A 27051-nucleotide genomic window follows, 5' to 3' on the forward strand; every position below is an offset into this window, starting at 1 on the left:
TAAAACTTTTACAGTCCCTCGTTTTCTCAATGCTCAGTCAAAATACGTGACACCTAGAGTTGAAGGAGGAAAGGTTTATTTACCTCAGTTTGTTGAGGTAGTCCATAATCGGGTGGCTCCAAGGCAGGATGGCACTGCAGAGGAGAGAAACAGTTCACAGTGGGCAGAAGGAGCAAAGCTGCAGGGAACAACCACAGTTCTTTTACCCCTAATACCTTATCCAGGCGACTTAAGGTGGCTAGCATTCACCCCTTAATGTTAGTGCCCTGGGTCCTAGCTTTTGCACTGTGATTCAGTTCTGGCCTCACACAGTCTAGATCCACTCACCTCTGAAACAGCTCCACCTCAGACTTTACAAGGTTTTGGGGGACATCTTTACACAGCCATAACACCAATCTTATTTTAAGGAGCCAAGCTAGATGTCCCTTATTTATGTAATATGATCTAAACTAAGACTTGAGAGTGGACCTAGGGGAGAGAACATACAGTTAGACAGACAATGGCAAAAAGCAGGAATAGGAGAGGTCTTGTTGGAAACTGATAACACAGAATGTAAAGGAGGAGTGGGAAGAGTAAAGCTGTAGAAGTAACCAGTGAGGCCAGTTCAGTTTGAATGAAGGCAGTGCAGAACCATTACAGGATTTTAACCAAGAGGGAAGAACATAATACTAAAGTTACCTTTTTACTTTTAGAGAATAGGTTAATAGGAGAATGGGGAAGTAAGATTGGATAGAGGAAGACAAGAGGCTGTGCTGAATTCCAGCGAAGAACTGATAGGGATCTGTACTTTGCATAAAAGGGGAATGGTGGTGTTAAGTTTGTCAGGTCTGATGATTTCTAGGATAGAGGATTCATTGAGCCCATAACTTTACTTCAGGGGCAGCTCAGGAGCTGGACAAGGGCTGAGTGCCACCTCTTGTGAGGTTGAAGTGCCGCTGCCTGGGCTCAGGCCAACCCACGTGTGCTTCCCTAAGCATTTTCCATTGACTTACTGCCCACCTCAGAATGGCAGTGTCAGGCTGGAAACTCATGAGCCAGGCATTCAGTTTCCAAAAGAGCAGAAAAGCCAGCCAATAGCTGTATTTTTAAAGTGGTACACTTGATAGCTATGCGGGGGAGGCAAAGAGTTCAGAGCCATAAGGGTCACCTTTGGGTGGAGGCTGCCTATGCCAAGTGCTCAGTCCGTAAAATCATCAATCACAGAGACTGCTACCTCAAAATGGGTGTTAGAATATTGAGGTCCTACAAGCATATAAGTGGTACCTTTGTTTATGAGCACAGTTTGTTCCATAATTTTGGAAAAGATGGCCACATTTGTGTTTGTGCAGGAAAGGTGCCCATGGTCGTGTTTGTCACCCAATGTAAAGTTTGCAAACAAAATCAAAATTTTGCCAAACAGTTTTCTTTGCAAACCAAATTGTTAATAAACAAAAGTGTTGGTGAACCAAGGCACCATGTAGTACTGCTTCCTGATTGGAAGAAGCCTTTCAGGCATATTATGAGATAGGAAAGTGTAAAGATGTACAGTTCTTACTGTACAGTAGGATGTAGAGATAATAGCTGTGCATTGAGTTGGTCGAAAGAATCTATATCCATCAGTCACATGTGTTTCCCTAACTCACTGGAAACCCTGCCCAGAACCTGTTAGCTGAACCTGGACTTCTTGTCCCACCCTCCCTGGCGGGACCTGGTAAGTTTGCAGCTAATACCTTTCCTTCCAACATAAGCAAAAAGAGAGGCAGAACTGTTTGCCATTTGTGTAAATTTTCTCTCACTAAATCTGACTTCAGGAAAGATAGTTGGCTTGTAGTGAGAGCATGGTACATATTGCTATTGGTACTTTTTATTTCCTTCATCTGGTTTTTGTAGCCACCCCTGTATATGATGAACTCGGTAGAATTTTTGAGATTAGTTTTTTCTAAGTTTGTAGCTCTAATTAGGATTTACTCAAAAATTAATGCCTGGCATGTTCAGATATTTTTTGATTTGAAAAAGATGGTATGTGGCCTTTAAGAATATGGGGGAGATTAAAGTGAGACATAAGAAAACCACCTTGGGGTGTAAGGCATGAGATTGCTTTGCTTTAATTATATTAAGCTATAGCTTTCAACTTAAAATTCTGACAAATTCTGAGAAGTTATATGTTAATTAAGCACAACATTTTAAAGGGAGGTATCTTTCCACATTGTATAGAAATGTAGAACTCTGCCACTGAGCTGCACACCCAGCCCTTTCTGTGTTTTGAGACAGGGTTGTGCTAAGTTGCCCAGGCTGGTCTTGAACTTGCGGTCCTCTTGTTTTGGCCTCCTGAGTAGCTAGAATTATAGGCATGTGTCATTTCTTTTCTTTTATATAAATGGACAGATACGGATTTAGGAATATAAGAGACCCTGATAGGAGGAGTTTAAACTTGTAATTTCTCTCCATCCTGTTAAAGTTAGGACTATTTTTCATCCATTAGCATTTTACAAATTTATTCTTGCAGTTACTTTCTATAAATAAGCATTTTTAAAATACTATATGCCAACTTGCTGAAGAGATTACATTAGAATTTTAGACGTTACATACTTAATGTCTTCTGGTATTTCATAAATAGTTTACCAAGTTGTTTTTGAAAGTTCAGAGAAGTCAACATTCATTTGTGTTAAAGTGTACATGGATTTAAAGCCTTGGAAATGTAAAATCATTTAACTTTGGCATGATCAGTTCTAAGTTGCTAGTGGATTAAAGTGTAGGTGCTTGAAAATCAAGGCCTGACACATAGTGGAAATCACTTGATAATTGGAACGTTGTATTTTAAAAATATGGTTAAACTAAAAAGATTCTTTTTTGTTTTAGAACAGCATGTTGAAGTAGTAGTCAAAATACACACAGCCTGTGGTTGGCAGCCCTTTAAAATGGGGGTGCCAGACTTCCACTGTGGTGTGTGGGATGGTGACAATGGCCAGTACTTATTTGGTATGTGGTACGGGGCCCTTCTTAATATGCTGTTAGCATATTAAATACATGTCTCTCTTTGAAACTTTGTTTTAGGAAATTACCTATGTCTTTTCAAGTCACTTAAAAATAGTGAGTTTTATTAATATATGATTTTTAAATGAAATTTAACTTTTAAATCTTAATTTATAGAAAGCTTTGGGTTTTTTTTTCCATATTGTAGATCAAACTCACCACCTCACACTTGCCAGGCAGGTGCTTACATTGCTGAGCTAAATCCCGGGCCCTGAAAGTTTATTTTTTTAAAGAGGGGGAAAAATAAAAATGATACAACATTTCAAAATAAGATAATAGGAAATCACCAGTGATTAATATATTGTGTGTTGTTATCTTCAAAGCAATTGCTCAGATTACAAGACATAGGTTTCCAAAATTGATCAAATAATATAAGCACAAGCCATTCTTTTAAATGAATTAGTAGAAATTAGTAGTACAATTATCTTAGCTATCATATAGTTTTCCTTTCCTTTTCTCCTTTCTCCTGTCCCAGTTGTTTTTTCCTTTTGAGCAGTTTTTCTTTCACTGTATCTGTTGTACGTTATGAATCTTACTTTTTTAGTTTCTTTTACTAGGGAGACAATACGATGTTTATATATGTGATTCTGATTTATTTGAATTATTAGTATGGTTGTTACTTGCATCAATTTACCTATAAAAGCCTTGAGTTTATCCGTATTTATTGCTGAGTAGTATTCCATTGTATGGAAATACCACATCTTTTTTATTCATTCCGAGGTTGGCGGGCATTTGGGTTGTTTCCAAAATTTAGATATTACAAATTGTGCTGCTATAAACATGGGTGGGCATAATATTACTGTAGTATGATGTTAAAATACCCAGAAGGGGACTAGCTGGGTCAAATGGGACCTGTAATCCTAGTTCTTTGAGGAATCTCCACAGTGACCTCCACAGTGGTTGTACCAATCTATACTTCCACCAACAGTGGAGAAAGGTTCGTTTTCCCCCACAGCCCCTCCAGCATTTGTTATTGGTTGATTCTTGATGACAGCCCTTCTTTCTGGTGTGAGATGAAATTTCAGCATTCTTGTTAATTTGCATTTCTCAAATGACCAATAATGTGGAACATTTTTTCACATACTTATTTGCCATTTGTAATTCTTTATCTGAGAAGGGTATATTTATCTCAGATGCCCATTTTTTGGATTGGGTTTTTTAATTGGGGGAAGGGCCTGATTATTTTTAATTCTTTTTATGTTCCAGATAGAAGTCCTTTCTCTGGGGGACAGTTGCCTAAAATTTTTTTTCCAGTTTCTAGGCTTTTTTTCACTCTATTGGTGATTTCTTTTAATGTGCTAAAGCTTTTTAATAAGATGAGATCCCAGTTGTTGATTCCTTGAATGTACTTCCCTTGTAGTTTGGTTTTTGTTTATGAACTCTCTGCCTCCCCTTATGGCTTCCAGGTTTCTACCTGCATTCTGTTATAGTAGATTTAGTGTTTCTGTTTTAATATTTAGATCTTTGATCCATTATGGATTTTGTTTAGTGCATGACAATAGATACAGGTCTAGTTTTAGTCTTCAGCAGGTGGAAAACCAGTTTTTCCATCACCATTTATTAAAGATTGTCATTCTTTCAGTGAATGTGTTTAGGTGGTTGAGGTGCGTTTGTAGTTATATCTGCATCTTCTAATTTGTTCCACTAATTCTCAGGTCACTTTTTTTAGCCAGTCCCATGCTGATTTTATCATAGTAGCTTTGTAGTATAATTTCAAGTTAGAGATTGTGATGAATCCTGCCTTGACTTTCTTTGTTGCCTAGGATTGCCTTTGGTATTCTGGGTCTCTTCTGGTTCCAGATGAATTTTAGAAATGATTTCCCTAGATCTGTGAGGTATGTTAATGGTATTTTTATTGAAATTTCGTTAAATATGTATAATTTTGGGAGTTGCCATTTTGACAACGTTTGTTCTTCCTGTCCATGAACAAGGAATATCTCTTGTTTTCTGAAATCCTTTTTGATTTCTTTTTTCAGAGTACTGTAATTTTCACTGTGTAGATCTTTTTTGTTAGATTGATTCCTAAGTATTTCATTGTTTTGGATGCTATTGTGAAAGTGTTATTCCCCTAAGTTCTCTTTCAGTGGGCCTGTTATTTGTGTACAGGAATGATACTGATTTTTGAGTGTTGACTTCATATCCAACTTGCTGCTGAATTTACTTATTCTAGAAGTCTTTTGGTGGAGTTTGTGGGGTCTTTGTAGAATATGTCATCCATCAATAGTGATGATTTAACTGCTTCCTTTCCTATCCTTACTCCTTTTTATTTCTTTATCTTGTCTAATTGCTGTGGCTAATGTTTCTAGAACTGTGGTAAACAGGAGTGGTGAACAGGTTTTTTGTTTTCTTGTTCCTGATTTTAGATTGAAAACTTTCTGTTTTTGTTCATTTAGTGTGATGTTGGCCATTGGTTTGTCATAGATGACTTTTATTTGAACCTGCTTCATGTATTCTATGTTTTCTCTATTTTCTCCATCAAACAAGTCTCCCCCTTTGTTTTTGTTCTTCCATTGTACCACCTGTTTTTTCTTGGGAGGTGTTTAGCATTTCTTTGATTATTCTGTTTATATCTTGCTTTACTTGGTTAAATACTTCACTTTTGAACTGGTCTATGAGGTCCTGAAGATATTGCTTTATGTCCATTGGTGCCATGCCTGAGATTGTGTTTTCTGTCCTCATTCTCCTTTGCATTTACCTTTCCTGGATCAATGTTCTCAGGATTGGGGACTGAGGACCCTTTCTTGTTGCCTCCTTTTATCATATTTTTTGTTCCTTCCATAAAGGCGTATATAGGAGGCCCAGTTTCTTTCTTTGTTGGTTTCAGTTTGTCTGAAGAGCACTGATTAGGTGGTCCCGCCCACTGCAGTGTACTAGGAGGTACAGACCTGGGCAGCCTATGATGGGCCCGCCCCTCCAGGTCAACCTGCTGAAGGCTTCACTGCGTTAGGGTGCACTGACAGGCGCAGGGACTTGGTTTGGGCTAGCCTATTGGGCCTCAGTCCGTGACGTCACCCAGGTCAAGTGCTCCCCACTTGAGAGGGGAATACATGATTGAAGTCACTGCAGCGCCCTGTTCCAGCCAGTCTGCCCGGTCCCAGAATGTCCTCTGTTGGAGCCTCTTTGTATATGGAAAGGTCTTTATTCCTCTCACTCACTGCAGGTCGATGCAGGGTTCCCCCCGCCAGCTGTGCTCTCAGTTTGGTTTGCCAATTCCCACTCTGGGAGCGTTCGCATCTCTAGTGAGTTGAAACTAATAGGCTATCCTGGCAATGTTAATTCAGGCGTAGCGGCAGCAGAGTTCATTCAGTCTGCGAGTTCTAGTGGGCACCGAGACTTTAGCTGTTCCAATCGTAGCACCGGGATTGCATTTCCAATTGGTTACTCTCAGCTTAGTTCCTTCCTGGGTCAGCAGGGTATATCTCCCTCTGCATAGGACTCCCCACACCCCACCATTCCTGGAATCTAAGCTGGCTATCTCAGAGAGCCTCTGTAGCTGCTGTTATCTATCCGCCATCTTTTCTCGATTCCATAGATGACTTTTACTAAATTGAGGTAAATACCATGTATTCTAATTTTCTGTAGGGTTTTTAACATGAATGAGTGTTGGACTTTATGATAAGCTTTTTCTGCATCTGTTGAGATTGTCATGTGATGTTTGTCTTTGGCTCTGTTGATAACGGTGTATTACATTTATTAATTTACATATATTAAATCATTCCTGCATCCCTGGGATGAATCCTTGCACTACTTGGTCATGGTGTATAATCTTGATGATTTGCTGCATTCTATTTGCTAGAATTTTATTGAGGATTTTTACATTTATGTTCGTTAGGGAGATTTGCCTGTAGTTTTCTGTTTTGGTTGGGTCTTTTTCTGGTTTTGATATCGGGTCATATTTACTTCCAGGAGTGAATTAGGAAGAATTGCTTCCCTTTCAGTTTCATTAAAGAGTTAGTAATGGCATTAAATAGTCTCTAAAATTATTCTTGATACTGGATTTTATTTTTTACTTCATAAAACAGACATCTCATACTATTCAGTATAAAATATGTAAGAGCCAATATAGGAAAGTAATCACAGCTTTGTAGTTTGCAGAAGTAACACTGAGTCCATATCATATGCCAGAAGCTTTATACAAATTATTTCATGTAAATCTGCACAGAAATCAGCAGAAGTAGACATTAGGGTGATTCCCATTTGAAGTGAACAAACTGGGATTTAGAAAAAATTAGTGTTGCTAGTCAAGAGTGTCAAATTCAGAGTTCCAGAGCTCTGTCTTGCTCCAAATCATTTGACTTCTCTAAACCTTAGTCTTATTACCTGTAAAATGAGGGGAAGGCTGTTCCAATTCTTCCTCAATTTTGCAATCAGAAGGCATGTGTTTTTGTTATGAAACAACAGCAATTTAACCAAAATTTTCAAATTTTCAAAAATCTATAATTGAGATATAAGAAAAGTACACATTAGGAAAATTAATATTTGCACTTGTGGGGAAAATCATGTACCTTCTCTGAATTTCTTGTAGAATTCAGCTGTGAATCCATCAGGACCTGCGCTTTTCTTTGTTGGTAAGTTTTTAATTATATTTTCAATTTCATTAACAGGCTTATTCAGGATTTTTATATTGCCTTGATTCAGCTTTGATAATTCATGTTTCTAGGAATCTGTTTATTTGTGTTTTGCACCCTATACATGTGAAGATTTTTGAAGTAGAAATTGATGATCTTCTGAATTTCCACAGGAATTGTAGTGATTGTGCGTTTTTCATTCCTTATTGCATAAATGTGAGTTTTTTCTTTCCTTTTTTTTGATAAGGTTGGCTAGGAGTTTGTCAATTTCATTTATTGTTCTAGAGAACCAAGTCTTTGATTCATTAATTCTTTGTATTTTTTTCTTAGTCTCAATTGTGTCAGTGCTCTGATCTTTATCATTTCCTCCCTTGTATGGGCTTTGGGCTTGACTTACTCTTTCTAGAAGATCAAGGTGTAGCATTAGATTGTTAGTGCTCATTCTGTTTTCCTGTTGTGAGAATTCCTTGCTATGAATTTCTTTTAGGACTGCTTTCATTACATCCCTCAGGTTCCTGTAAGTTGTACTTGCATTTTGGCTTGACTGTGGATGGTGTTTAATTGAATCTGTGATCCATTGGTTGTTCAGGAGGATGTTAATTTCCATGTTTTATGGAGTTTTTGTAGTTACTTTTCTCAGTAATTTGCAATTTCATTGTCCTGTGGTTAAATAATATGCATGGAATAATTTCAGTTCCTTTGCATTTACTTAAGCATGTTTTATGGGCTAATACGTGGTCTATTATAGAGAACATTGCAAGTGCAACTAAGAAGAACGTGTATTTTGGTGGTGTTTGGTAGAACGCTCTGTAAATGTCTGCTAAGTCCATTTGTTCACAAGTTTGCTTCAATTCTCTGTTATTTGTTTGCTGATTTTTTTTGTTTAGTTGACTTATCTTTTTGTGACAATGGGATATTAATGTCCCCCATTACAATTGTGTTATTGCTTATTTGATGTTATTGCTTATTTGCATGTCTCTTAATATTTTTCTTACACAGTTGGGTGCTCCCATATTTGGGGCGTATATATTTTTGATTGTTATCTCTTTCTCCTGAGTTTTTCCCCTAACAAGTATGTAGTGATCTTCTTGATCTCTTTTAGTCATTCTTGATCATTGGAAGTTCACATTGTCTACAAAACTACCTCTGTTTTTATCCTGGGTTTCTGTTGAATCAAGCTTTGTTTTTCATCATTTGACTTTAAGTTTATGAATTTAAGTTATATGTGTTTCTCAGATACAGCATATTGTTGGCTGTTGTTTCTTGATCCATTCTGCCTGTGTATTTCTTTTGATTGGTGAATTGAGGCCATTTACATTTATGGTTATGACTGATATGTATTAGCTTATCTATATCATGGTATTTTCCTGCTGTTCCCTGCTTTTCCCCTCTGTTTAATTGCTTGCCCTGCTTGGTGGTTTCTTTTTCTTGTTGTTCTTTGAATTGTTGTTTTTTGTCTCTGTCTTGAATATCTTTCAGTACACTTGGTAGTACTGATTTGGTGTCTTGAATTTCTTCAGTTGTTCTTTATATAATGGAAATATTTCTCCATTAATTTTGTACGTATATATGTATGTATGTATTTTTTATTATAAAGGGAATAGAACAGAATAAACAAAACAAAACAGTGAGAATCCAGTATTGGATTTCAAAAATAAAACAGTAGGGAATCCATCATAATACTATGTTGCATATTGTTATTCTCTAAATAGTTGTTCATACTACAGGCTTTGAGTTCGCAAAGTCAGTCAGACAATTCAAGCATTAGGTTGTTTCTTTATTTCAGTTATCATCTCAGCCTGTATTTCTCTGAATCAGCTGGTTTTTTATGGAGGGGTGGTTCTTCTTTTTTCCCTGCCTCTGCCATCTGACTCATGGAGGAGGTGGCGGTGGTGGTGGTAGTGGTCGGTTCCTTGCCTCCCTGGTTCTCTCCTGGCTGGTACATCTTCTGCTGGCTCATAGAGGTTGGTGTGGTTTTCTTCCTGGTTTTCCACTGGCTGGTGTGGCCTCTTCCCTCTCCGTTAATTTTGAGATAGTTTTGCACGGTTGTGTCAATCTGAGTTGGGAGTAAATAGAACTTGAAATATTTTCATCCAAGCTCTTTTTGCCTTGAAGGTTTGTGTTAAGAGGTCTACCGTGTTTCTGATGGGCTTTCCTTTATAGGTCTTTTCTTTTTTCTCTAGCAGCTTTTAATATTCTGTTCTTGTTGCCAAATTTCTGGGATCTTGATTAATCTTTTATGTCTGAGTATAGATTTATTTTGGTTATGGCTAATTGGAGTTCTGTATGCCTCACTTATCTGCATATCAGATTCTTTTCCCATGCTTGGGAAATTTTCTGCTATTACTTGTGCAAATAGTTTTTTTGTAGGGGAGAGTAACAGATGGAACTCACAACCTTGTGCTTGCCAGGCAGGCGCTTGTGTGGCTGAGGTATATCCCAGGCTTCCATTTACTTATTTGTTTATTTATGTATGTCATTTGTGTTGTCTCCTGCTTTTTCATTGACAATAATTATTCTTACATTATTTTTTGGTGTGGTCTTGCAACTGTTGAATTATTTCATGATCTTTTGTTATTTTCAAGAAGTAATTTTTTTCATTATTGATAGCTTCTACCCTGTGCTCAAGGTCTGAAAGTCTGTGTTCAATTGCCTTCAAGCAGTTTTGCCACCTTTCACTGAAGTTATTAATTTCATGGATATCTATCTCTTTGAATCTATTTAATGCATTCTGTTTCTTTCCTATATTGATCATTCACAGTTTCCATCTTCTATCATCATGTATTTGTTTTACTGTATCTCTACTCTACATTTGCTGAGTAATTCCTTTATAAATGTTGGTGTTTCTTTTTTTGTTGTCTGAGAGATTATTTCAGATCTGATTTATTCCGCAGTGTCATGGATTTGTTTCTTTGAATGTTATCATTTCAGAAATGTCAGATGTCTGTCTTCCAGTTTCTTTTATGTTTATGTCTTCTGGAATAGTTTTGGGTTCTGTAAAGGTCTAAGATTGCATTTTGCTCCCTCATCTTGTCATGTTCTATTTCAAAAAATTTTTATTTTGTTTTCTGTGATGGCCCTTGTGAGTTTTTGTAGTAGGTATCTAAGTCACTAGGGACAAGGTATCTGTAGGAGGCCTGTTCTTCAGGGATGTCTCCTGTGTATAAGAGATGCTTGGTTTGTGTCTGTCCGAAGGTCCTACCTTCCCAGCTATTTAAGAGTGAGATGCTGGTATCTGTTTGGCTCAGTCCCCAGTCCTTTGGTGCAGGGCTGTGGTGAGGTTATTACCCTAGAGTTTTCCAGTATTACAGTAGGGAGTACAGCTGATACAACGTCCTAGTTAAAGTAGTAATATTAGCAGTAAGAATATCGTGAAGCACAATTTAGAAACTCAACAGTCTGTGGTAACTATTGATTTTGTACTTCAGACCATCGGAGCAAAGTCTTCTAGAACAGAATCGATCATAAATTAGGAGTCTGAATGCAAAATGTTTCTTCTGTGGTGGGGAAATTTAGAGGGGATAGTGTGTAAAACAGAGATCACTGGGAAGGAAGTAGAAGCAAGGCCGGAGGATAAAGAATGGCCATGCAAGGCTGGGAAACTAGAGAAAGGGTAGAAAAGACAGGATGAAGGAGAACTTGGGTTAGCTGAGCTTGACCTCTGGGTTTGGGGAATGAGGTTAGTTTTCTGTGACTGGAGTTCTCCTCAGCTGTTTAGCAAGGGGCAGGGGAAGAAAAATACAAAGGGGGGGGGGTTGAGAAAAAGGGCTGGTTACTGAGTCCCTGGTTTCTTCCTGTGCTGTGGAGGGTCCAGCTGTGTACGGAGAGGGTCAAGCACCTGGCTTCTTCCAGCAGCACCATCTGCGGGGTCCTCTTTCTTCAAATTAAAAGTGGTGTAGGATTCTTTCTCTTTTTCCAGTTTTTATTTTTATTTAGCTCTTGTTTGCATTACATAATGGCTATATTCTTTGTGGAGAGTTGGGACGTATACAGGACACATTTTCTTTTTTCATCCCCTTCCCTCCCTTCCAACTCCCCTCCATCCTTCTGTTACTCTCTTCATTTGAACAAAATCAGTCTCCCTTGTGTTTTGCTCTGTATTTATAGTTGGGGTCTCTCATATGCATAGGAGAACCCATGTGGTATTTTAAGGTTTGCATGTGTGATTTATTTCATTTAGCAATGTAGTCTCGTGGTGTATACATTTTTTCTGCAGATGACTTGTTTACCCTTTGTGGTACAGTAGTATTCCATTATGTGTAAATATGGCATTTCCTTTGTCTGTCAACTGCTGATGGACACATAGGCTGCTTCTGTGGAGTTTAGTTTCTTAAGACCATAGTTGGTTATCTAGTTCAGGAGGTAGATGACTTGTTCATTTAAATACTTGTGTATTTCATTGATTGATTGAAGTACAGTACTGCTGATTAAGCCCTATACCTTTGCAGTGAATTACATCCCCAGCTCTCTCTTTTTTTTTTTTTTTTTTTTTTTTTTTTGAGAAAGAGTCTGAGTTGCCCAGATGGACTTCACTTGTGAACTTCCCTCCTCTGCCTCCCAGACTCCTGGGATTAAACATGGGAGCTACTGGCTGTCATTTAAATAGTTTTTTAAGAAGTACCAAAACACTCGCATTCTTCTTAGTTGAGGTCTACAAGTGAAACTTTGGTGAAGTGACACTGTCTCTTCTCTCTCAGGTCTCTTCTAGGATCTTGCTTGGGTCACATAAGAGGTGAATAAATCCTTTTTTTAGGGAAACTGTTCTGAAATAGTGTTGAACAGATTCCCTGAGACACTTAATTCCAGTTCTCCTCCCATCAGGGTTCTTTTGCACATCAAGTCTTAGAGCTAATTCATATAACCATCTTCATATATGTCCTTTCCCTTCAGCCTTGGAAGATGGCACTGTAGGCCACATTTTTTGTGAATTGGGAATAGTAGGAGGCTCCCTGGAAAAATGCACTAACTGCTTGCCTGACCCACTGCCCCCCACCCCATGCTATCTTTTAGTATTTCTGTTGAAAGAAAATTCTGGAGTAGGTTTTGAACAGTTCTTTTTACAATCTCTAGTGTAGGAATATGCATGTCTGTCTATCCATAAAAACGTGTGTGTGTGTATTTTTCTTTTTTTTTTTTTTTTTTTTTTTTTTTGTTTAGTTGGTGTTTGCAGTTCATGCAGTTTACAATCAGCTTGGTATTACATGTACATATTACGGCTTTTTTTTTTTTTTAAATCCCCTTCCTCTTCCCTTGCCCTCCCTATTTTGTTTGTTTGTTTGTTTCTTTCTTTCTTTCTTTTTTGAGACAGGATCTCGCTATGTAGTTCAGGCTGCTCTTAGACTCACTTTGTGGCTCAGGCTGATCTCAAATGTGGAACGATCCTCCTGTCTCACCCTCCCGTGCTGGGATTACAGGAGTGTGCCACCATGCCTGGCTCACTATGAGTTTTCAAGACAGATCTGTCTCCCATGAACCTAGTGAGGAGCATTCGTGAGGGAAAGCTCGTAAGAGGAGGGTGGATGGAAGGTGGATAGGGTGGGATGGAGGTGCTTCTTGCTGCACAGTAAGAATTGGAGTGAGAGTTTCCGTGGATCCCTGGAAACATTCTTCGATAAAGTGAGTTTTGAACTTTTTTGTTCAGCCCTAAGAATGATGCCCTTTACTCTCTATTGACCCTGGGCTAGCAGGGTAAAAGAGGGTGAGTAAAAGCAGAGTCCTCTGTACTGCACAGGGCTAACGTGCTACACCAGGCAAAGCTAGAAAACTGGAGACATCATAACCTTGAATTAAAATGGGATGCTTACATTAAAGACCTGTCCGTTTCTAAGCTCATGGTTTTTATAATTGGAAAGCGACCAGGGACATGGGTTTGCCTAAGTAGAAGTCCAGGGATATTGACTCTTGCTGCAGAATAATGATAGGACAGTGGTGGACAGAAAGGTGCTTTTGATGCATATCACAAGTTCTTGTTCAGCGAAATGAGTGCAGTTTTTGTTTTATAAAAGTAAAAAGGAAATTTTTATGAGAAGGTATATTTCATTGGGATAAAATAGTACTGACTTTGGGATGTACATATCTGTGGTGGAGTCAGATGAACCTTGAGCACTGACATGAGGTAAGAAAACTTTTTGGGTGTGTGTGTATATGTGTGTTTGCACGTGCACACGCACTGGGGGTTGAATGCCTGCTACATAATTGCACACTACTGAGCTAAGTCCCCAGCCTTTTTTTTCCTTTCTGTTTTAAGACAGGCTCAGAGGCTGACTTTGAACTTGTGACCCTCCTGCCTCAGCCTCCTAAGTAGCTGTGATTAGAGGCCTGCGCCACCACACCCAGCTGAGTAAACTAATTTTAGAGATTCATTTTTGTCATCTGCTTTTTAATAAGGGTAAGTAGTATCACATATTTTACAGTGTTTTAGGGAAAAAGTATTGTAGTCTATATAGCCAGCATGTTTGGTAAATAGTAGGTATTTGCATCTGTTAATACCTGCTTTCTTCTTCGTTGTAAGTATTTTTACTCTCCTTATGTTCTACTTCCTCAAAATGTACTCTGTAAAAATACTAGATACAGGTAGAAGATTTGGTATGAATCCAGGATATATTGTGAAGGATAGAAAGAACATTGATTTCTAGTGTAGATAAAAATTCTGCTTCTGATTTGAAATGTGAAAGATTTTCAGAAAAAAAGAAAAGCAGTTCTACTGATAGGGAGAAGGAAGCATGTGAGGAGGGGGTAAAAGTAAAGACAGGTCAGGATGGAGACTCTAATGGTTCTTGGACTAATTCAGAATGAGTGTAACAAAAGGAAACATTTTATTGTAGAGAATGTTTTGTAGAAACCACTGTGATTCTTGTGTTTACAAATGTAGAATGTTCATCCTAGTTCTTTACTACCAAGCTTTTTTAGTCCTTTATTTGATGTTAAAAAAATTAATATTCACTTATACTTTGAATCAGAGTTTTCAATTTTGGGTACTTAGAAATCTCAAAAACTGATGTATAGTACCTTTAATTTCTGAATATGCTCATTGTTTATATCTGTACCTGAGACAATTTGTAAGAGTAGGTAAGTTTTGCTTAACTGTAAAAGTGGTTTTAAATTAGAAAGGACATTATAGTTAAGTCTAGATATAGGGAGGAAATTGCCTTAAACTTGTTTTCTTGTAGTATTAGAAATTGAACCAGGACCTCACAAAATACTCTTGGTAATTCATTTAAGTGTCTTTTGTTACAGGTAGCAGAAACTGAGTAATTTGGATGGACAGATAATTTATTCAGATGATTTTAGGTAGCTCACAGAATTGGGGGGAAAATTAGGAATTCATTGTTCTCAAAATAGGCAGTTACTAAAGATGGCTAGTGAAACAACAAGAAAATATAGGCTAGATGATGTTTCAGTAACAGCTTAGTTAGTGCACTTTGGCTCCTGACCTCTGTTGGTGCCACTGTGAATCGTTTTCCAGGTATCACTGGTCTTTAGACCACTGTATCAGGCTAGAAAGCTAGGGGGACAGGTAGAGTGTTTGTTGTCTAACCTCTTCTCAGACTTGTATTTTACTGTATCCACTGCCTTCTTAACATCTTGAGTTTGGGGACTTGTATAGACTTCTCATTTTTCATACCATATTCCATAATCTGGATTTTAAGAATGTGTTTTTATAGAGTCAGGTTGTACATACTTGATGTGTGTACTGCATAGGTTAATATTGACTGATTTATATACTGCCTCATCAGGAGGGATGTGGCTGTTACATTTTGGTGATACTTTCTAATTTTTCTGTCATCTAAATCTGCCAGATCTCTCTGTTGATAAAGGTTTCTGTGATACTGCTTTCAGACTGTGTCCAAGTTTTGCAAAACTTTTCATCCAATAACTTAATACTAAGAAGGCAGACTTTTAAAAATGGTTATTAATGTTATCAAGAACTTATGGAACAAAAACTTAATGTTTGTTTCGGTGTTTTCATATAGTAAAAAAAAAATAAGCAAGCAACTCATTATAAATGTTGTCTTGAAAAACTGATTTAATCAACAGTTAACAATCATTCCCTAATTTGGAATGTGAAAGTAGCAGCTGATGGTAGTAAATAAATTTAATTGTCTTGTTTTTTATGTATACGAGATAGTAATGTTTAAGAAAAAGACACATTAGGAAGGAGGTTGGAAGTACTAAAATAATTTTTATTCGCACTTTAAAATATTTTCCCATTAATTTGAGGAAGCAAAATATTCTTTGCAAGTGACTGAAAATTTGTTTTTTTTTTCAAGAAATATCTCGATAGCATAAATTTTTGTAGATACAAATGAAAGTTGGAAACTATATAGTTAATATTTTAACATATAAGTACTCCTACTTGTGTATTTTTACCCTATTTATATACTCCTACAAGAAGGAAATTTTAAAATGTACCAACTTTCATAAGATACTAGTCAGTGAGCACAAGCACATAAGGTAAGAATTGCTATCTTACTAGTTTATGGCAGAATTTACTTTAAAATTTTATCATTTTTACTTTCCTTATCTTTTCTAGCCAGAAATACCTAGCAAACATTAACCAACAGAATGAAAATCTATGCAGCATATATAGCACATTCATCCTGTTTTGTGGGTGATCATCTGTTACAAATCATTGAAGCTGTACTGTTAAAGTATATGAAGTGAAGGTAGCACATTCTTAGCTTCTTCCCTGCGGAGCTTGAATAAGTCTTGTTTGTTTTCTATTTTTGTGTTTATGTCAACCTTTTTACAATAAACACTACTTTTTTTGTACCAGGGATTGAACTCAGGACCTTGCACTTACCTGGCAGGTATTGTGCTGATGTGATACATTCTCAGCTAGAATAAAAACTTTGTTGTAACACAAAACAGTATGTATGCAAGTTGACAGTGATTATAGGAAATGATTGACCATTCTTACATGAATGATAATGTGAGATAATATATGTACAAGCATATGCCCAAATCTGTAAATACTGTGTGTTTACCACTTGATTATCATTGCAAAAAGTTGTAAAGGTTAAAGAACAATTCTGTTCAATAATTCTCAGCCCTTTTGAGAAATTAAATGAGCCTCTGTGATACTTTACTTTTATAGTTTTGTTATTCTTTTATCTGTTGAGTCCATGAGATACCATGTGAGTACTAGTGAACACTGGGGAAAAAAACCTGTAAGTTATATAAGATAGTTTTTAAAAAGAGCAGATAGAGAAAAAAAATCTCCATCTCAGAACATTTAGCATATTGGATTGTGTGCTGTAAAGATTTAGTACATAAATAAATACTGTGATCATTAAAGAGTAATTTTTAGACTACTATATATCCTTTTTAAGTGTTTCTGCCCTTATTTGATATGCATAATCAGACATGAATAGTCAGAATTTGGAAAGAAAGGCAAAAAAAATCGAGGCCCAGGCATGTACTGAAAATGAGATGGTAATTGTTGAAAATAGTATGGTTTTTAAAAAAATTTTTCAGTAGTACCGAAAAAAGTTCCTTGTTCTGTCAGATCCTAAATGTTGCCTTAGTCTCAGTTTAACAAAGCCTTTTTTCTTAAAGACTTTCATTCTATTTTATTATGCACTCCTTTGTTAGCAGTCACATGCATAGTATTTAAAATGTCTCTTGTAGGGGAGCCACTACAGTATTCTCCTTTTCCAGTTTAGTGATATGCTAATACAAAACTTGAAAAAAATTATTTAATTTAAAGCATATGAAAAATGTCTTTACTGTAGTGGCAGTGGTGTTTGTTAAATATACAAGGCAAACTGAGAAGTCATTACTTCTTTAGCTTCCTCTGACTCTGTCTTCTAGACATAATTAAATTATTCCCTCATCTGTTTCTCTGTAGCAGTTTAACCACACAGCTCTATTGTAGCATTTTATGTAATTATACTGTATTGCACTAATTTGTTTACATACCATCTCATAGACTGTGAGCGTCTTGAGGGCAGGTCTTATTTTGTACTTCGCCTTAAGTATCAAATCTGGCCTCTTGAAGATCCTTAACTGATCTTTGTGGGAAGTTCAAGCATTTTTTAGATTCTATGTGTAATAAAGTGTTTTAAGTAGTCTTCTAAGAAGCTATTATTTATCATATATTATAACTTATTTGGTACATAGTATTTCTTCAGAGTAGCAATCTGTGCTTATTTTTGCAATTGTATTACTTTGCTAGACTGAAAAAAACCCCACCATTACTTATAAAGTCATTGTGGACGCTGTATTTTGCTTAAGGTTTCTTTATGACAGATTTTTTTATAGGAGGAATAACACATTTTTCAGAATTTTTTCAATTGCTACCTGCATATTGTTTTTTTCTAATCTTATTTTTGTTTAGCTGTCTGATCAATCCTTTGGCACCTTAACTATAGACAAGTTCCATTTATTCCAGCCTTTCTACTTCTTTTATGATGTTGGTGTATTTGCTCATTCAGCATATACACTTTGGAGACTGCTGACTAGCATTGTGATTAGTGCAGGGTGGGGAGTAAACAGGCTGAGATAACTAACCACTGTCAGGCCTTAGGGAAGAGGGGGACATTCTGATGAGTGAAAGCACGTCCTCGGCTGTTGACTTGGAAGATCCTTAACCTGCACTTGCAGTGTACTCCAGTGTTGTCAGATTACTACAGACTTGTTACTTTTTTACATCAAGTATTGTTCCACAGGAAGTCGTTAACCTTTCAGGATAAAGATCTCTTGTTTTTCTTTGTGTCTCAAGAACTGCTGGACACAAAAAGATAATAATGATTGTTGAATTGACAGACATAAATTTCTAACCTTTCGGTGCCACTGCCACTGTGTGGCCTTCATGGGTGTAATGATGGTAATGTCAGGACCTGTGCAGAGAGGATGCTATTGTCCTAAAAGGACAAGAACCAGATAATATAATATATCCTTCATTCTTCAAGAGTCTCCATTCAAGGGACGTGATCATCTACTTTTGGGCTTTTTGGTTTCGTTTTGGTTTTTCAACTCCTTAAAAATGTAGGAATCATTGCTAATGTGTAGAGGAATGAAAATAAGACTGTAGGGTTAGGTTTGGCCCATGTTAAGATTTCAGACTCTGACTTTAGGTAAAATAGCATTATCATTTTTAGAGTTGGTCATTTTTCCTTATCATATGTTTCCCGATGTGCTATTGGATAGTCCTGGGAGTATGTTAGAATATTGTGTGGCTTCTTAAAAAGGTGCGTTCTAAGTGTACCCTTGACATGGTGCACCTCTGTCTGAGGTTGCTCTCTGGCATGAATAGTGTCATTGACAGCATGGTGATAGAGGCTCCTACAGGTTTTATGCATGGTCTCTGGCCAGTAAGTGGCGGTTAGGGTTATACAAGGTGGAAATAATACAGAGTAGAGTAGACGGGGCGGGGGGGGGGGGGGGAATGATAAGGGAAAGCGAATGCATGGCCCAGTGTTTGACTGGCATCAACTACTAAAGTGTTTGTAGAGTAACAGTAGAATGAGGGCAGAGAACTAAACGGCAGGTGGCCTCTTAAAAAATTACTGCTGGAGTTAGGGATGAGAACCTGTAGAACCTGAGTTAGAGACGACAGTGAGTAAGTGTCTAGGAGAAATGGAAAACAGGTAACATAGGCCTTTTTAGAAGAAGAAAGTTGAAATAAGAGATGTGTATTTCAGGAGAAAGTGGAATGAGAGATTCATATGTACAATATTGTATTACTGTCTGCCAAAATCTAACCTCTCTGAATTTCATCTTTCTCGTTTCCGAAATAGAATTGGATAGAGTATGATTTTAAAGTGTTACTTTTAGCTTTAAAATTCTTTAAAGCTTTTCTTTTATTGAACTACTTTAGAGATAACCTGTAAAGATGTCTGTAGTTCTAAAGCTATGAAATTATGAACTTCATTTATTGCTTATGTTTTAAATACTTCATAGGACCATATTGGCCTAAGTATTAACAAGATAACTCATCAAACACTAATTAACAAAGGTTGGTATCATTAAAAAAATTGACTCTATACATTGGATCCTTTGAATTATAGGATACATGTTAGTGTATATTATAGTTACATGGTCACCTGATTCTAGAAAATCCAGGTTGTCAGGATCAGCCCTCAGAATTTCGTTGATTATGGCAAGCATGGAAATGCATATTTTTAGCAGACTCAACTGCAGATGGTCAGTGGGTCAGTTTCTTGTTGGCTTGTTTTTGTTTCTTGAAATTGGGAGCTATGTTTTGTGCTATGAAGTGATGCTGCTAGTTCAGCCCTGGGAGTGCTGGGATAATATGTATGCATCACCCGTGCCCAGCGCAGGGATGAATTTTTCAACAGCTCTACCTATGTCTGATGGGCAAATTTCAAACAGCACTTATTGCAAGTGTAGAATTTGGTGAACGTCAAGACAGTGAACATACCTATCACTCCACAAAATTTTCTCCTTTCCCTTTGCTTCCTCACCCCAGACCTTATATATAAACTACTTACTCACTTTCTGGTACTATTAGCTTGCAATTCCTAGAGTCATACATAAAAAGTCATACAATATATACTCTTTTAATTGTAGCTTCTTTAACTCTATGATGAGTTTCAGATTTGTACACATGTTGAGGTGTATCCGTAAATTGTTCTTTGTTCTGCTGAATAGTATTGCAGTGTATGATATATCATGGTTGGTGCATTCATGGTTGATGAACATTTGGGTAGTTTTCAGTTTGGGCCTGTTGCTGTGCAAATAGAGTTGCTGTAAGAATTAGCACACGATCCTTTATATGGATATTTGCTTTCATTTTTTCTTGGATAAATACCTGAACTGTGTCTTATGCGTTTAATTTTAAGAAACTGCTAGACTTTTTAAAAACTGGTTGGTATTTCCACAAAGTATGGAATTCTAGTTGCTCTATATCTTTACCAACACTTGGTAGTCATTTAAAATTGTTTTGAAAACTTAAAACCAGTATAGTATGTTTTCAGTTTGCATTTCTCTAATGATTGATGTTACTGAACATGTTTCCAAAAACTTACTTGCGAGCCATTTATCTTTGGTGAATTATGTGTTAAACTCTTTTGCCTGTCTTAAGATTGAATTACTTCTCCACTGATTCTACGAGTGCTTTATGAATTCTTGGCTTTGTGCTATAGACTGTAAAAACACCTATGCAGTTTCTGTAAGCATTAAAAATTTTTGTCAAAACATAAGACTCTTATTACTAGTTGTAAATGCATGGGGTATTGAATGAAACAGTAGTAAAACTAATGTTTACTTAATATGATGTAATTTAACACTGAGAATTGAAAATGTCTGTTTCTTTGTAAAAAACTTACCAATAGTTTGAAGAGTGCTTACTTTCTTTTTACTTAATGTGTAACTACTAGGCCTTGGGCAAGTTGTTTATCTTAAGTTTGGGTCATTTCAGCATTTTATCCATTGAACTTTTCAGTGTTATGAAGTATATCAGGTAAATCTTAATAAGAACTCCCCCCACCCCACTGGCATGACATCCTTTAGGATATCTTCATCCTTTTCATCATAACCACTTCCCTCAATTATGTTGATAAATTTGCCTTCACAAAGTTCCTTTAATTTCTCTGATGATGGCAGTGTTGACGTTCTCACAGCTTTCTTCTGTTATGACAATTAGAAGTTCATTTCCATTGTTACCACTTGTCTTTTGACTGTATTTTCATCTTTGCTAGCAGATCCTCTCTTATGTGTCTTTTTTTTTCTAATCCCTATTTCAGTTCTCCGGTTTTGTAAAATACCACATTAGTTTGTTATGGGGAGACAGGGCATTACATAACATGCCCCAGAGTCTTCACATGTACTGAGTAATAGGTGTGTAATGACCAATTGTGACAGACTCTGAGGGCAGTGATGTGAAGGGTCACTTAACAGGATGTAAAAGATGGGAGAAACTAGTGAAGACTGCAAAGCGTTCTGTATTGCGTGTCTTCATTCCTCATTACATTTTAAAAAGAATATTATAGGAAAAAAATTCATGAGTATAATTTGTAGAGTGATAATGTCACATTTTGTTGATATAGAGAACTTATGTGTAAGAGACTTTTAAATGCTAAACATAAATTTATTTAATCCTCATAGTAATCCTAGGTGAATAGGTACTTCTGTTAGTGCCACTGTACAGAAGAGCAGACAAATGCAGAGAGCTGGGCATGGTGAGGTATGCCTGTATCCCAGCTGTGGGAGGCTGAGGCAGGAGGATCACTGGGGTTTGAGGCCAGCCTAGGCTACATAATGAGTTCAAAGCTAAGCTGAACTGCATAGTGAGACCCTGTCAAAAAATCAAAACCGAAACAAACAAAAGGAGCCCTCCAGCCTTTATTTTCATTTGAGTTCCTCTTCTCTGTTCCAGGCCTGCTCTCCCCAACACCAGAGTGTGACCTGAATTCTGGTAGCCTTTAAGTGCTTGTTTATTTAGTGTTAAATTTTTAAAAATATCAAGATGAAAATTTATGAAGATTTAAAAAAATCTAATACTATGTACAAAATACATGAAATACTTCTGTGTATTATAAAGAATTAATAAGCATAAGGTGAAGCCCACTAATTCAAGAACTAGGAAAGTACTTTATTCCTTACCTGCATAATTCTCCTTCTTCTGTCCCTCAAAAAGTGCTCTTAAATTTTCTGTTTATCACTTTTATAGCTTAAAACATCACTTTCATATCTGAATAACATCTTAGTTTTGCTATTTTTGAGCTGTATAAAAGATCTGTAGTCTTCTGAGACTTAATGAATGCATTGCTTCAAGATTCATCCTAGTTCTTAAAACTGTCTGTAGTTCTTTTCCATTGCTCTATAAATTTTTGTTGTATAAAAAAGCCACTTTATATTCAGTGAACAGTTCCCCTCTATAACAAACAAGGGTGCTTAGAGAACATGCTTGTAATTTCTGGTGACATTCATGTATAGTAGTTTCTCTGGATAAATGCTTGATAATTTAGTTGTTAGGTTCCGTGTTGTGTAATGTATCCAGGTAATAAAGTAATGCCAAATGCATTCAGTAGTGAATGTAATAGTTTGTAATCTCGTATTGTATAAATAACAGCAGTTATTAATGCTTACTCATGTGTATACTTGCCATTGTCAGATTTTTAAGTTTTTTCTTAATCTAAAGCATGTAGAACAGTATTTTTTGTTTTAGTTAAGTGTCAAAGGTTTGTCTTATTTGCCATATATTTGCTCATGTCAGTATATACAACTGTGAATGGTTGAGAGGTCTGTTTACAACTCGTCCATTTAAAAAATCTGCTTCAGAATTGTTTAGAAGGAAAGGGGAACTAGGGAGGGAGGAAGGAAGGAGAGGAAAAGAACGAGTAAGGCAAGAGAGGGTGTTGAAGGCAGGGAAGGGCAGGGGGAAAGAAAAGAGGTAGTAAGATGTGTCCTGTACAGGTACACATCTGTGATGAATATATGTACCTAGGTTATAGCAATAACCTTAAAAATTCTGGTTCATCTTCTTGTTCTAAATAATTTAGTGGTTTCAATGTAGTGGAACTGGTTTTTTCTGTGATATATGTGTTGCCGGTGTCTTACTACAGCTTTATATGTTCAGTTTCATTAGTGTGTTTTAAAAGTGGTTCTTGATGTTTTCATGCGTGATGAATGTGTTTGGTATCATGTAAATTAAGCACTTCTTCCCAATATTGGGATCATAAAGAGATACTTTATTTTTCTTTCAAAAAGTTGAATTTTGCTCCAAAAGTTTACATTTTTGATCCCCTAGAAATTGGTTTGCAGCGTGTGGTATAGGATGGAGATTTTCTCCTGTGTGAACGACCAGCTCCTCCATCCCCGGTTAAGCAGGTCTTCTTTTCCCAACAGTCCAGCCTGTGGTTGCTTACTGTACACTCCTTTTCAGTGTCTTTGTTGCTGAGCTGTGTGTTCCCCATTTGGATAGTGTGTTTTTTCATTTGCCAGTTTGCAGTCTTTCTATCTTAACTATTTTGCATGTTGATAACTGATTGGGCAAGTTGTCCTACTTGGTTTCTTGAGCATTTTGAAAGTTTTCTTTCCTCTCCCGTCCCCTTGCCATTTCCCTCCCCCTCCCCCTTGCCCTTCCCAGAGTAGGAAGAATTTATTGAAAGGAAGAAAAAGAGACAGAAGGGAGCCTAGAAAGTAGATTACCCCAGATTTTGCTTTTTTATGTAAATATTTAAAGCATTATGAATTTCTTTAATGGAAATATTAAATAGGTTTTGTTAGATTTATTTTATGTTACTATACTGTTTTTTATTATTGCAAATTGTATCTGTGAAGGAAAATTTTTTTTCTGCTTTTAACTTGGGATGAAGCACAGTTGATGTTTCTATATTAGTAATAATTTCAGTTAACTTTCCAAGCTCATACATTCTAGAGTTCTTGTGTTCTCTGGGTAGATAGTCATATTGGTGGGAAAATAGGTTGGTTATTTCCTTGAAATTTGTTTTGAACGTTTACTTTCTCATCTTTTAATAATGGCTTGTACGTACAATCCAGTGTTGAATGGGAGGGATGATATTGAATGCCATTTTTCTTGTCTCACTTCAGATTTAAAAGGAAAACTAATAGTTTTTTATTAGGAGTTATGCTTATTATAGACTTTTGATAGAGGTTTCTGTTCTCATTTTTATTGTTTTTTTTTAAATCACAAGTGAATATAGTCTTCATAAACAGCTTTCTTCATCTTTTTGAGATGCTTTATTTTTTTGAGGTTTTTCTTTTATCTGGAAATATGGTGAAAGTAGTTAGTCTAAGCCAATTGCATTTCTTAAATCAAAAATTTATGTTTAAAAGAGACAAAAGGGGGACCAGAAAAGTAGGTTGCCCCTAAAAAGCTTTTTTATTTGGTTAACAAACAAAAAATTGAGATAAGTTTGGAGCATATATGTATTTAGCAGGATGTATATATATTTAAGTATTTATTTGATTTAATCTAAAATTGATCTTTGGCAATCCTGAGTAGATTTTATAAGAGATTTTAAATGTACAGAATAGATTATTATCTAATAGATTATTATCAGTTAATTTTTTTGAGACCCAGGTTTCCCTGTGTGGTGCAGACTGGCCTTGAACGGACTTAGGTAGTCTAGACTGGCCTCCAACTTGCTGCAATCCTTCTGCCTCAGCTCTGAGTGCCAGGATATGAGGCATGTCCCACCACACCTGGCTGCCAAAATAGATTACATTGACAGCACTGAAAACTGTTTCTCTGAAGAAGCATTTAATTTTACAGTTCATGTTTATAAAGCTACAAAATAGAGTACTTACTTCTTTTTAAGAAACATACCTTAAAGCTTGAAATTCTAAGCTTGGCTGGACTGTGGCACCCATGGTCTGAATGCTTTTTACAGCCTTTTTTATTTATTCCAAAATTGTACATTTATTACAAAAATGTACATTCCAAAAAATTCCCACACTGACATTATCAAAAGTGTCCAGTGCAGAAAGTCATGAAGGGCAAGGTGCTGACGCTATCTAGGAGATGCAGAGTGAGACGGTCCTGACGTCCCTAAAGCCAGGTGATCATCTTCATCTGACATTTTGTTGTTTTCTGGCTGCTGTGGGTCCTTCTTTATGACTCATTTTTGATAAAAGTTAATGGGAAAGTTGTATTTGTTTTATAAAAGTCGTATTAAAACATTCTAATCATTGTTGCTCGAACAAAGTTGTTCCTTAAAATATTTTTTTTCCTCTCTCCCTCCTACTTTTTGTCCTTACCTTTGTCTACTCTTCAGTTATGACCTTGGGCAAGGCACTTAACTGTTTGAAGCTGTGATTTCTCATCAGTGAGAAGAGGCTAAAGCTTTTGTCTTCCTAGGTTATCAGGCTTCAATGAAATAAGTCATGCAAAGTGTTTAGTATACTGTTTCAAACAGGAAGATACTCATGAAAAGGCAACCAAGTACAGAGAGAAAATTTAAAAAGACTATGCATAACTTTTTACATTCATATTGGGGTTCTTCCTAGGATATTCACGTGAATGTGAAGAAAACAGAGTTGACCTCATCAGTACCTTCATATTTGGGTATGAGCTATATTGAAACTTACCAAATTTGGTACTAGAGGCGAGTCCTGATAACTTTTGTTAGGTACTCAACATGCAAGTTACAACTTGATGGTGTTGATTGCCTCATGACTCAGTACCTTTCTAGCCCAAACTTGTTTGGTGTTTTTCATTTTGGTACTCACTCAGTGAGCCTCCTAGAGCCAGTTAAGGATGTATAATAAGGTAGCACTGGTGTTACAAACCAGTGTGCAGGAAGGCAGTGTATGTGTGTGTTCATATTCTTATACGGGCCCGCACTTTTAAACAGCAAAGCGCACATCAGGGATATTGTGAAATTCTGTTAGCAGTGTAAATTGAAATGTATCTTTGGACAGCAGTTCAGTATTGGGTAGCAACACCTTGATATATCCTAAAAATGTTTATTTCAGCATAGATCTGTGTGAATCATAGTTAGGGAATTACGTGGGATGTTCACCTGCTTCTCTGATCACGGGTGTCGCATTTGGGAATGTCAGGCATGAAGCGGACATTTCACTGCGAAGGTCGTGGGTGAGTGAGTGTTCTGGGCCTGCTGGCACATCTGGGAGCAACAGCTGCTGGGTGCATAAACCCCCTATAGCGCTGGATCCCAGGGCTCCGGAGAGTTCTGTGAGTATGGGCTCTAGCCACACAGGTGTGTGCAGCCGTGTCTTGTCCAGACTCAGAGCTCTGAGCTGAGCCTGAGGTGATTACTTTTGTTGTCTGCCTTCTCCAAAGCCTGACTATCTACTCTGAGGCCCAGATTCCTTCCCTCAGTCTGACAGACTTGATGTGGTCGTTTCATGGGAGAGATTTGGGGTAAGAATGCCTGGCAGTGGCGTAGGTGTGTTCATACTGTGATGATAGGGGTTGCTCTTGTCTACTCAGTCACAACCTGCAGGCACATGTGTATGCACTGCTCCTAGTGGACTGTTGAATCCCAGCATAGGTAGAACTGCTTTACCTGTGCAGTTCTGTGCAGCTGGGCCCAAGCTTGTCATTCTCCTGCCTCAGCCTCAGGGGGCTGGAATCCTAAGCCTCTGTGCTACCATGTGTGGCTAGTTCATAAATTTTAAAATATGAGAATCGGATAACTTTTCCTGATCATGCAAAGTCTTTATGTAAAAGTTCTGGGAATAGTGTTTTTATAAAAGCAAAGTATTTGTGAAAATAACGTTTATATCCATGTGACAGAATAGTATATAACAGGTTTTTTTGGTAGAAGAGTTTTTAATGATGTGAAAATATTCTGAATATGTATGATAAAAACAGGACAAGTATAAAGAAATAGTATTCAACTGCATAAAAGTACATATAGAAATTAGAAGGAACTAAATTACTACAGATACATTTGGTTATGGGATTAGAGGTAGGGCTATCTTTTTTCTACTTTATACAATATAGTAGGCATGTATTGTCCTCATAAGTGAAAATAAAATTGTAAGAAATTTTTAAAACCTAGGAAAAACAAATCGT

At 36.9% G+C, this 27051-nt stretch overlaps 1 protein-coding gene across 29 annotated transcripts in view; it reads left to right on the forward strand.

Annotated features, from left to right (window-relative positions):
• The window catches only part of Cyrib (CYFIP related Rac1 interactor B), a 146715-nt gene that overhangs the window by 59068 nt on the left and 60596 nt on the right, over window positions 1–27051 (forward strand). For 11 of the 29 annotated variants that reach the window (XM_063231095.1, XM_063231086.1, XM_063231088.1 and 8 more), the window contains one exon: window positions 7538–7580. The exons of 9 other annotated variants lie outside the window; for them this stretch is intronic. The gene's annotated coding sequence lies outside the window, so the exon portion shown is untranslated. Of the gene's footprint in view, window positions 1–7537; window positions 7581–13827; window positions 13969–27051 lie in introns of all 29 variants that reach the window. 9 more of the 29 variants (XM_063231087.1, XM_063231078.1, XM_063231079.1 and 6 more) reach the window with 2 other exon arrangements.

The sequence above is a fragment of the Cavia porcellus genome, unplaced genomic scaffold (genome assembly GCF_034190915.1).
Source record: "Cavia porcellus strain 051 isolate PalLab524CR breed Dunkin Hartley unplaced genomic scaffold, mCavPor4.1 scaffold_19, whole genome shotgun sequence".
NCBI lineage: Eukaryota > Metazoa > Chordata > Mammalia > Rodentia > Caviidae > Cavia > Cavia porcellus.